Genomic DNA, 12,663 nt, shown 5'->3' on the forward strand with positions numbered 1-12,663 from the left:
CAAAATCATAAACTCTGCTATTTCCATAATTTTGACTTTATTAGAAATTTGCAGGATAATCCCAAATACTTGGAGGCATAGCTCAGACTTAGTTAACTGAATAAACATATAAATGAGATAGTATTATAGATCAAGTCTGCCCTCTGTAATTTTAGTCACACAAGCACAGGCATGTGACACATGCAATAATTAACAGGATGAATATATCTTTGTGTGTGTGTTTTTGAAGTGTCTTATGATTCAGAAATAACACACAGAGGAGATTAAGATCAATAAATCAGATGATTTATTAAATCAACTCAACATAAAAGAAAATCAAAAAGGTTTAAAAAACAAACAAATCAAATGTGACATGATATTTGAAATCTTTGTATACAGCTTTCTATGTGTTGTCAATGCACACCCCAGTTTTAAGAGTCCTTGATTTAAGTTATAAGACATTTAGTCCATTTTCAACCAAAATCTTAAATCAATAAGATGACCTGAAAGAACTCAGTGGATATAAGCAAAGTTTTAATAGACTGTTAATATGACCCCACTCTACATACTTTCAGAAATCATAGAAAGTTTTTAAAGCTATCATGTTTACAAACAGACTGACGTGCATTCAAATGCTACCAAAAACATCGTCTCCATGGTAGTGGTAATGAAGTAAGTCAAAGAAAAACAAACTATCTAGGGACTGTGGTCATAGTGAGTAAATCGGTTTTAATTGAATTGAATTGCCCCATGCTTCAATTTATAAGGGTTCAGGTAAAAACAGTCAATTAAATAATTATACAAAAAATGAGCTTTCACAATAATACAATGATTCAATTATAACTGATAGAAAATAATCACAATTTTTCTCAGTGACAATCATGTTTTTCTCTGACTGGCTTAATATCTGAGTCTGTATCTGAACTGGACATCTCTGACAGGTTGCATCATTCCAAAGCCGTATCGACTGAGGTCAATTTCAGGAATCTTCTCATCAGGATTCTTCAGCTCAAGTTCAAAATAGACCAACATGAGGAAAACAAACTGTTTCAGCTCACTGGTGGCAAAGAAACGGCCAGGGCACATGGAGACCCCGGATCCCCAGGGCATGGTGTAATATTTTACCTTCTTTCCTGCTTTGTAAAAATCAGTTTTCTTGGTCCCGTCTGGATTCAGGAAGCGGTCATATTTGAATGAGTGCGGCTCAGGATGGATCTCTGGGTCATGTTGGACAGAACTGAAAGGAAAGATTGCAATTCTGTCACCCTTGCGAAGTAAATATTCACGCCCATCAGCCATCTTGAAGGTCATGTCCTTTATCACTGCCCTGGTGAGGAGGGGTGCAGCAGTGAGTCGGAGGTTCTCTTCGACAGCACTGTCCAGGATCGGTGTTTTCAACAGCATTTCACGGGTCAGGTTGACCATAGGACCACCAGGCCGGACCTCCTGTCCAGATTCTTTCAGAACTTTATCCACCTCTTCCTTCACTGCTTTCATGGCTTCTGGGTGTTTCATGAGGAAGAGGAGCAGCCAGAATGAAGAAGGCCCTATGTTGCTCTGAGAGGCCCAAAGAAGCACAAACATGTATCTGTTTATCATTGACATATCGATACTCTTTACCCTGCTGTATGTCCCACACCCAGCCACTGATATTGTCCTTGGTTTTCATTTTCAGGATTGACAGAACATCCCAGAAGTATGTTGTTAGAGTGAATTGTTTAATGTTTGTCATTTTTATTCTTACCATTTGTACTTTAACTGTGTGTTGAAAGGAATTCTTTTGTTCTCCCCTCCCCAGATTCTCGAGGTTCTGGGTGAGGGGCTATAGTGTTTTATTGCAGATACATCCTATCTGGAAGATCTGCTTCTTTTGATGTGGTAAAACTTCCTGCCCTTTGTATGGCTTCACTGTGTTATCTAGGGTGAACCATAGATTGGGTGTGGGGAGGTTACCCTCTTTATGACCTAGGATGTTGTTCCTGCTTTATGACCCTTTTGGTCAGCAGCTTACACACACACACACACACACGCACTTACAAAACCACAGGCAAGGTACTCTTTGTGTGTATGTATACATCATATGTTAATGACCCTATGCATATTCAAGTAACCGCAATAAAAGGAGTGCTATGGGGAACCTGGCTGAGAGTCTGATGGAGGTCAAGTAGGTGGAACGACACTTGGCTCCAGGCAGGCCTCCCTCATGCATGAGTAACCCAAAGGACTTTGCCTACTTCGTGTCTTGCTTGCTGTGTAACCACATTGCCTTTAACGTTCCAGCGAATAGGTTTAAGCTACAAACCTATCATTAATTGGTCCTTCGACGCCGGATCCCTGGAGTCGACATTCACCGAGGAGAGAACCCTGACGTCAGCGAGACGTGAGAATTTGTCATCGGGCCGGTGGATTAGCTGTCTGTTTTCTCTCCCCGACGAATGACGATCGGCGGGATCCGAGGCTGATATTACACGCTAAGCAACGCCGAGTAAGTTGGAAGAGTTGACTGGGTTAGTGTCCCAGAACTGGGTTAGGGTCCCGAGAGAGAGGTTTTGAAATCGCCCTGGGTTTGTGTCCCGTGCGTCCCTTCACTGGGTTTTGAGTCGCGCGACTGGGTTAGGGTCCCAAAAGAGTGTTGCTGTGTTTGTGTTAATGACTGCGGAGCAGGCGTGGTCCGGGACACGGTTGTTGTTGTTATCATGGGTTCCCGAACAAGTAAGACTGCCTCACAGGGAGATGACACATTCATGCAAGAATTCACTCCGGAACTTATTTACAGCACCATGTGTCCCTCATCCTCACAAGCGAGCTCTCACTCCTCCATGAAGACAAGGAATGCAGTTCCAAAGAGCAATAACATGGCAGATAAAGAGACAGCAGCAAAGTCCTGAGCAAAGAGTCCCAGCAAGCAGCAGCAATGTGGACAAACAGAATCGGAGAAGAAAAGCAAACTCATCATCCTGACTGATTGGATGAATGACACTGTGTTTCCAACAAGCTGCAAAGTCACTGTGCATGCGAAAAGGACTTTTGAGGAGAACTGAGGAGACTGTTGGAGGTTGACATTTGTCACCTTCGGAGTAAAATGGCAAGAAGAGACAGTGGAACACAGGACAAAGCTGAAGAAGAACTGCCGGCTATTGGACTGTTGAAGTGGGAGAGGACAACAGAGTGAGTAGGTGACAACACAGAGGAAAGCTGGTGTTTAATGTGGGAAATCAAAATTTGGGTTAGCAAACCTGGGGAAAAGAAAACTGACTGCTTAAGTGGAGAATTGTGAAGGAATCTGAAACACTGCAAAAAGAAACATATACAAAATCACACACACACAAGCGGAACATGCATTAACCATACTAACACAAACACAAGAGAGCTCATGAAGATTAGGCAGCATCTTGAGCATGTGAGTCTGTTTATCATCTTGTCCAAGTCACCTGGTGTGATGCAAAGACCAGTGGACTCATAGCACATTAGTTAAGAAAGGATCAAATAATAGCAGAGAAGTGTGTAGGAAAGGGAGCTTTAAGAACATGCCCTGCTGGAGATGCAGCTCCACAGACATTGATTAAACCTGCCTAAGAACACACATACATGCAATGAACATCAGCTTGTTATCTCTCATCAGTGCTAAAATAATGTAAATTTAACAGACACTTGTTATCAAATGCTGAATTTACCCAATGCTGACAGTTAACTCTCTAGGTTGCAGGACAACAGTTTAATTTTTGTGGGGAAAAAAAGATTCTGGTTTGACCAACCAGTGATCAGACAATAAATTTAGTTGTTAATATAGTAAATTGGGAGATGCTTTCTGCCTGACTGATGCAGCACAAAATATTTTACTGTATGAGGGAAATTCTATTTTTGTGATAATATTTTGAACATGCATTTCTGTTGTCCTGTCATCTTAGTGGGTTAATAGCTGATATGCAAATTAGTTGATCGTTCTTAGATTAATGAAAGGTGACTGAATTCTAGCACGAGTGAATGGGATGTGTTGGAGTTTGTTAGAGTGGAGACTCTAAAACACTGAGTTTCCTGTTGTGATGTGCAAGTGACTCCTGCATCCAATTACACAACTCTGAATATATAAGAACAAACTTCTTTTGCGAAATGCATGACAACATGTCACATGTTTTATGATGACGGGGAAAAAGGAAAACTAAAAAGGAAAACTAGACGAAATCTGTGGCCTAAATGAGTAAAAAGTACAGATTAAAATTCATAGCTAATGAGACATGAGGCTTATATTGTGTGTTGTGTGGCTGATGGTTGGTTTGGAGTTAATCTAGCTGATGATTTTTCTTTTGTTGTGAAGTTGAGCCTGCCAATTAGTATGATGGTTTGATAAATCATGCTAATGGTATGATTTACCCTCCTGAGATGAGGAGCACGTGTCATGACTTAACGAGGCCTTTTTATTTTGATACTTTCACAGTGCACTGAAAGTTTTGTTTGATGATCTCGTTTGAGCAGATCTGCACGATTAGAACTGAAGCGCTATACGACGCGTCGAGAAAATTGTTGCAAGTGAGTTTCTCCAAAAGATTACAATGGGCTCTGGGGAAAGCCACTTATATGGGACAATTAGAAAATAGGTCCCTACCCAAAAAGGATTAAGCGAGAGAATCCAATATAAAGTTCTTCTTTTCTTTTTGAAATGACGTCATTTTGCTGAGAAGTGGAAATGAAAATGCGACAATAATTTCCACCGTCAGCAAAGAAAGAATGAATGAATGCATGAATGAATGAGTGAGAGAAAATAAAATTGACTGACTGGTAAAAGCGAACAGAAGCTGACAGACTGACTGACATCACTGTGCGAAGTTAACCCCCACCTGACAAAGGTGCAGATGAATCTATGTGTGTTTCTTTTTACAGGAGCAGAAAGAGGACAACAACATTTGAGGTTGCGTGAGCTTTGGCTGTACCGATTTAACCTTTTAAGTGCCACCTTCTGTGTCTGTGCATCTACCAGGGGTGTTATTCACTACCTTGTGTTGCTCACAGAGGTAACTGTGACAAAGTGTGTATACACCTGCGCAGCGCTAACTTTTCTACAGCATTACAGTTTTTCATGTGAGTTGATCATGTGATTTATACCAGGATAGCTGGTTGATGTTTTCTACGACAGGATTTCTGGGTTCATGTGTGAAGAAAACTGTGTTTACAGGTTATGAGTCGGTGATGCTGTTAAACTGTGTTGTTGGGAAAATGTTAAAGGTTACTTTGACGATGTGAATAACATGCGAGACATTCCCTGTGTTGAAACTAGTGTCACTTCTTTCCACAGCTATGGATGGCTAACTTTATGGTCTTTTTATAGCACCTCTGGACCCTGTCAACTTGTGCCTGACTTCCAGGATTGTCCATGTGTGTTGCTAATGTTTGTTTTTCTAAGAGTGCATGTAGAGGATTCAGCAGAGATGGACAAGTAGCATGAGAAAGCAACTAAGAGATGCAGTGTTTATGGAGTAGTTTAATATGGGGCTCATTAGCTGGCCACTACTGAGCTCCTAGTGTTAAATACATGGAGTGACTTTGCTTAAGGGAAGTCACCGATTACATTAATGTTAACTGAGTACATGGGATGATCCATGTCTGAGGCAAATTATGGCAATAACTGTAGTTTACTGATTTGAGAAACCTGCACATGATACTTGTCCTGTTGATGCTGAGTAGTTTATTGCTACTTATGATACAGTTGTTTATAAGTGTGAAGTTTGATTTTACTTCCAGATCTTGTTTTCCAGGCCATGATGGTGTGTGTGCAGGCTCCAGACGGAGCCAGGTTTTGAGCAGACTTGCTGTGCAAAACACACTAACATCTTTTATTGCAGGGTTACGGCGCTGCTCCAGAGGAGATGCCATGATGTTGCCTGGGACATGATCTAGCTAACCTTTTTCTTTAGGACAGGAATCTAGGTTTGATGAGTTGACTCATGGGAGTGTCCATGCGTCAAGAGGAGGGGTCCAGAATTACATGAAACTATGTTTTCTAAACTATGTTTTTATGATTTTTGTGTGATTAAAAGTTAGTCAACAGGTATTAAACCTATGCAAGTGGTGCATCTGTGTTCAGATGAGGCTTTGATGGTCCATAAATGAAGCACACTGAACTAAAGAATGTGGTTTGATGATGCTTTACATGCTCTCCAAATAGACGTTTTTCCTCCTAGCAAGGAAATACAGGTGCAGCAGTTAAAGTATTGCTGAAAGGAATCTCCTGAGAAATCTTCTGAGGCCCAGTGAGAAACAACCCATTCCAGGCATAGCTGACAGCCCAGGCAGTGGTTGAGGTCAAAGGTCGAGCTGTTTGGGGCCCATCATGAGATCAGACTTTGGAGCCACAGCAAGGACCACAAAGCTGCGAAGGATGAGAGCTGTGCCAAGGGGGCTTTCCAGAGGCCAACAGAGGAGATTGTGGACGACTGACGGGCACCTGAAGGATGAGGGGAGCGTGCCAAGCTCCATCGACAGCGCAGGGGGAGTCCAAGGATGGCATCATGATTCTGTGAAAAGCACAGGAACCAGAAGCTATGGTGGTGATGATAGCAGTTTCCTATTAACATCACCTAATGCTGTGTCACTGTACTGTGCATACGATTACACACTGAAGACTGCTGGGATCATAACAGCAGTAAGATAACTGGATCCAGCACCCTTTCGACAGAGGGTTTTCCTGCAGAGGATGGACAATGGAGGATATGTATCCCCCACAGGACAAGGAGGCCTAAAGTGAGGTGATGGGGGTTGGTAGAGGCCATAAAACTAGAGTGTTGACGAGGTCTGCAGCTTTGAAGATGAGACCCATGTTGACAAGCAATAAAACCACCTGGTATGTTTGACTGTTTATTCTACATACATTTGGACTCTGGTCCTATGGACAGTGATGGGAACATCTGGAAGAGACAATTATGACGCCCTATAGAACTTAAACCACTCTACAGCGAGACATGCTATTTACATGTCTTGCGGAGGAGCACCACCAAACTGGAGTGTTTTTGAAGTGTTGCTTTCTTATTTTAACTATTAAAGTAACAATTCATTTGTTTGCTTATGTATAGGATGCATTTTACCATGTATAAGATCACTGTTAACTAAAATGATTTCTGATACATTTGTTAATTGTGTACTTTTACAACAATATGAAATGACTGAAATGAATGACATGACAGAGGCCTGTGTATGAATGACGCCTGCACTGGAAATGTTAAGCAAGAGGTGCATGGCTGAGAATATACTACATAGGAATAATTTGGAGCATAAAAATTACAAAACAGGAGGGAAATGTTAGAGTGAATTGTTTAATGTTTGTCATTTTTATTCTTACCATTTGTACTTTAACTGTGTGTTGAAAGGAATTCTTTTGTTCTCCCCTCCCCAGATTCTCGAGGTTCTGGGTGAGGGGCTATAGTGTTTTATTTCAGATACATCCTATCTGGAAGATCTGCTTCTTTTGATGTGGTAAAACTTCCTGCCCTTTGTATGGCTTCACTGTGTTATCTAGGGTGAACCATAGATTGGGTGTGGGGAGGTTACCCTCTTTATGACCTAGGATGTTGTTCCTGCTGTGTGACCCTTTTGGTCAGCAGCTTACACACACACACACACACACACACACACACACACACACGCACTTACAAAACCACAGGCAAGGTACTCTTTGTGTGTATGTATACATCATATGTTAATGACCCTATGCATATTCAAGTAACCGCAATAAAAGGAGTGCTATGGGGAACCTGGCTGAGAGTCTGATGGAGGTCAAGTAGGTGGAACGACACTTGGCTCCAGGCAGGCCTCCCTCATGCATGAGTAACCCAAAGGACTTTGCCTACTTCGTGTCTTGCTTGCTGTGTAACCACATTGCCTTTAACGTTCCAGCGAATAGGTTTAAGCTACAAACCTATCATATGTCTTCAACCTCTCTGCAGCCAACTTTTCCATCGGTGGGAGGACCCCATACGCCAGTCTGGGGAAGAGCTGGTCCTCCCCAATCAGACCAGGAGTGACATGTTTAGCCGCATGTTCTCCTTAAATTGCTGGCTGTCTGAGTGGTGTCCCAGAAACGATGTGGGCTTCATAGATAATTGGCAAACCTTCTGGAGGAAACCTGGTCTTGTTAGGAGAGACGGCATCCATCCCACTTTGGATGGAGCAGCTCTCATTTCTGGAAATATGGACAAATTTATTAAAACCCCCAAAATATGACTATCCAGAGTTGGGACCAGGAAGCAGAGTTGCAGTCTTACACGCCTCTCTGCAGCTTCTCTCCTCCTGCTACCCCCCCAAAAACCCATCTCCATTGAGACTGTGTCAGCTCCCAAAAAGACAAAAAACAAACCAAAAACCAGCAATAAACAACTTAAACATAAAAAATCACAAAGAAAGAACAATACAGTATCCACATCTGAACCAAAGAGTAAAACAGTGAAATGTGGATTATTAAATATTAGGTCTCTCTCCTCCAAGTCTCTGTTAGTACATGACTTAATAATTGATCAACAAATCGATTTACTCTGCCTTACAGAAACCTGGTTGCAGCAGGATGAGTATGTTAGTTTAAATGAATCAACACCCCCGAGTCATTCTAACTACCAGAAATCTCGAAGCACAGGCCGAGGGGGCGGTGTGGCAGCAAGTTTTCACACCAGCCTATTAATTAACGAAAGACCAAGACAGACTTTTAATTCATTTGAAAGCCTGATGCTTAGCCTCGTCCACCCCAGCTGTAAAACTCAGAAACCAGTCTTACTTGTTATCATCTATCGTCCACCTGGGCCTTACACAGAGTTTCTCTCTGATTTCTCAGACTTTTTATCTGATTTAGTGCTCAGCTCAGATAAAATAATTATTGTGGGTGATTTTAACATCCATGTAGATGCTAAAAATGACAGCCTCAACATCGCATTTAATCTGTTATTAGACTCAATTGGCTTCTCTCAAAATGTAAAAGAACCCACCCACCACTTTAATCACACTCTAGATCTTGTTTTAACGTATGGCATAGAAACTGAACATTTAACAGTGTTTCCTGAAAACCCTCTGCTGTCTGATCATTTCCTGATAACATTTACATTTACAATAATTGATTACACAGCAGTGGAGAGTAGACTTTATCAAAGTAGATGTCTTTCTGAAAGTGCTGTAACTAAGTTTAAGAATATAATCCACCCACTGTTATCATCTTCAATGCCCTGTACCAACATAGAGCAGAGCAGCTATCTGAACGCTACTCCAACAGAGGTTGATTATCTTGTTAATAATTTTACCTCCTCACTACGTACGACTCTGGATACTGTAGCTCCTGTGAAAACTAAGGCCTCAAATCCAAAGTCCCTGACTCCGTGGTATAATTCTCAAACACGTAGCCTAAAGCAGATAACTCGTAAGCTGGAGAGGAAATGGCGTGCCACAAATTTAGAGGATCATCATTTAGCCTGGAGAAATAGTTTGCTGCTTTATAAGAAAGCCCTCCGCAAAGCCAGAACATCTTACTATTCGTCACTGATTGAAGAAAATAAGAACAACCCCAGGTTTCTCTTCAGCACTGTAGCCAGGCTGACAAAAAGTCAGAGCTCTACTGAGCCAACCATCCCTTTAACGTTAACTAGTAATGACTTCATGAACTTCTTCACAAATAAAATTTTTATCATTAGAGAAAAAATTACCAATAATCATCCCACAGATGTAATATTGTCTACAGCTACTTTTAGTACCATCGATGTTAAGTTAGACTCTTTTTCTCCAATTGATCTTTCTGAATTAACTTCAATAATTAATTCCTCCAAACCATCAACGTGTCTTTTAGACCCCATTCCTACAAAACTGCTCAAAGAAGTCCTGCCATTAATTAATGCTTCAATCTTAAATATGATCAACCTATCTCTAATAATCGGCTATGTACCACAGGCCTTCAAGGTGGCTGTAGTTAAACCTTTACTTAAAAAGCCATCTCTAGACCCAGCTGTCTTAGCTAATTATAGGCCAATCTCCAACCTTCCTTTCATATCAAAAATCCTTGAAAGAGTAGTTGTCAAACAGCTAACTGATCATCTGCAGAGGAATGGCTTATTTGAAGAGTTTCAGTCAGGTTTCAGAGCTCAGCACAGCACAGAAACAGCTTTAGTGAAGGTTACAAATGATCTTCTTATGGCCTCTGACAGTGGACTCATCTCTGTGCTTGTCCTGCTAGACCTCAGTGCTGCGTTCGATACTGTTGACCATAATATCCTATTAGAGCGAATAGAACATGCTGTAGGTATTACAGGTACTGCACTACAGTGGTTTGTATCATATCTATCTAATAGACTCCAATTTGTACATGTAAATGGAGAGTCCTCTTCAGACACTAAGGTCAATTATGGTGTTCCACAGGGTTCAGTGCTAGGACCAATTCTATTTACATTATACATGCTTCCCTTAGGCAGCATCATTAGAAGACATAGCATAAATTTTCACTGCTATGCAGATGACACGCAGCTCTATCTATCCATGAAGCCAGATAACACACACCGATTAGTTAAACTGCAGGAATGCCTTAAAGACATAAAGACCTGGATGGCCGCTAACTTTCTGCTTCTTAATTCAGATAAAACTGAGGTTATTGTACTCGGCCCTGAAAATCTTAGAAATATGGTATCTAACCAGATTCTTACTCTGGATGGCATTACCTTGGCCTCCAGTAACACTGTGAGAAACCTTGGAGTCATTTTTGACCAGGACATGTCCTTCAACGCACATATTAAACAAATATGTAAGACTGCTTTCTTCCATTTGCGCAACATCTCTAAAATTAGAAATATCCTGTCTCAGAGTGATGCTGAAAAACTAGTTCATGCATTTATTACTTCCAGGCTGGACTACTGTAATTCTTTATTATCAGGATGTCCTAAAAACTCGCTGAAAAGCCTTCAGCTAATCCAAAATGCTGCAGCAAGAGTACTGACAGGGACTAGAAAGAGAGAGCATATTTCTCCTGTTTTGGCTTCCCTTCATTGGCTTCCTGTTAAATCCAGAATTGAATTCAAAATCCTGCTCCTCACATACAAGGTCTTAAATAATCAGGCCCCATCTTATCTTAATGACCTTGTAGTACCATATCACCCTATTAGAGCACTTCGCTCTTGCACTGCAGGCCTACTTGTTGTTCCTAGAGTATTTAAAAGTAGAATGGGAGGCAGAGCCTTTAGTTTTCAGGCCCCTCTTCTGTGGAACCAACTTCCAGTTTGGATTCGGGAGACAGACACTATCTCTACTTTCAAGATTAGGCTTAAAACTTTCCTTTTTGCTAAAGCATATAGTTAGGGCTGGACCAGGTGACCCTGAGTCCTCCCTTAGTTATGCTGCAATAGACGTAGGCTGCCGGGGATTCCCATGATGCATTGAGTTTTTCCCTTCCAGTCACCTTTCTCACTCACTATGTGCTAATAGACCTCTCTGCATCAAATCATATCTGTTATTAATCTCTGTCTCTCTTCCACAGCATGTCTTTCATCCTGTTTTCCTTCTTTCACCCCAACCGGTCGCAGCAGATGGCCGCCCTCCCTGAGCCTGGTTCTGCCGGAGGTTTCTTCCTGTTAAAAGGGAGTTTTTCCTTCCCACTGTCGCCAAAGTGCTTGCTCATAGGGGGTCATATGATTGTTGGGTTTTTCTCTGTATTTATTATTGTGCTATCTACTGTACAATATAAAGCGCCTTGAGGCGACTTTTGTTGTGATTTGGCGCTATATAAATAAAATTGAATTGAATTGAATTGAATTGAATATTTACGAAACTCATGAAACAAAGCTTCTGATTCAGCTCTGTCTTTCTCTTTGGCTTTCTCCTCACTTTGTTCAGACTTATGAGGAACATTGCCAAACAAGGCCAAATATCCAGCTCTGAAAACAACATTGTAGCTGTACCTGAACAGTCCATCTTCTTTCCAGGTCCTGTCCTCTGCAGCTGATCCAATGTTGTGCAACATCATGTTCTGCAAATTACTCATAAACGCTTGGGTGACTTCTTCCAGACCTTCCCCCTTCAGATGCTTGTTGCTGGAAATGCGGAGAATCCTACGCTCCCCTTCAACAGCTTTATATCCAAACACTCTGTGCGCCAGATGCAGAGCAACCTTTCGAAAGTCCAGTTTGTCCCGACTCTCCTTAACGAATCCCCCAAATGAAAAAGGGTCCTGGACAAATGTAATATAAAACCCTCCCAGCTGTACTGTAAATATTTCACCGTGCTTCTTCGCCATTCTCTCTAGGAACTTCAAGGTGTTCCTGCGAAACTCTAAGACATGACCCAACCAAGGAATGAGCCCTTTATCAAGTGGGGGTTCTCCTGGTCGCCGCTGTCTGAACACTCCGAGAAGGTACAGCCCTCCGACCAGACAAGCAAGGAAGCCAAGAAGGATCGGCAGCAGCAGCTCCATGACTGATTCAGTTAACCAGCACAGATTCATCTGAAAGAAAGTTTCAGGTCTGCAATAATAAGCAGACCTTTGCTCCTCCCCCAGGATGGGTTTCTGGGAATTTGCTGGGAATTGTTCACTAAATAGTCCAGAAAAAAACTCTGTCCTCAAGTAAACAGTGTTAAAACCTGTTTACTTCTTAGTTATAATTTACCAGAACAACGTGTGATGGTTATGTCAACTTGTCACACCTTCGGTGGCAGACACGTGGAGTGGAGAGAACGTGG

The 12,663-nt window shown here is 41.7% G+C and overlaps 1 pseudogene; it reads right to left on the reverse strand.

Moving 5' to 3' along the window:
- Positions 1 to 263: 263 nt before the first annotated feature.
- LOC109195684 (5-beta-cholestane-3-alpha,7-alpha-diol 12-alpha-hydroxylase-like) lies at positions 264 to 12,426 on the reverse strand (annotated as a pseudogene).
- Between the last annotated feature and the right edge of the window lie 237 nt (positions 12,427 to 12,663).

Source organism: Oreochromis niloticus, linkage group LG18 (genome assembly GCF_001858045.2).
Source record: "Oreochromis niloticus isolate F11D_XX linkage group LG18, O_niloticus_UMD_NMBU, whole genome shotgun sequence".
NCBI classification, from domain to species: Eukaryota; Metazoa; Chordata; class Actinopteri; order Cichliformes; family Cichlidae; genus Oreochromis; species Oreochromis niloticus.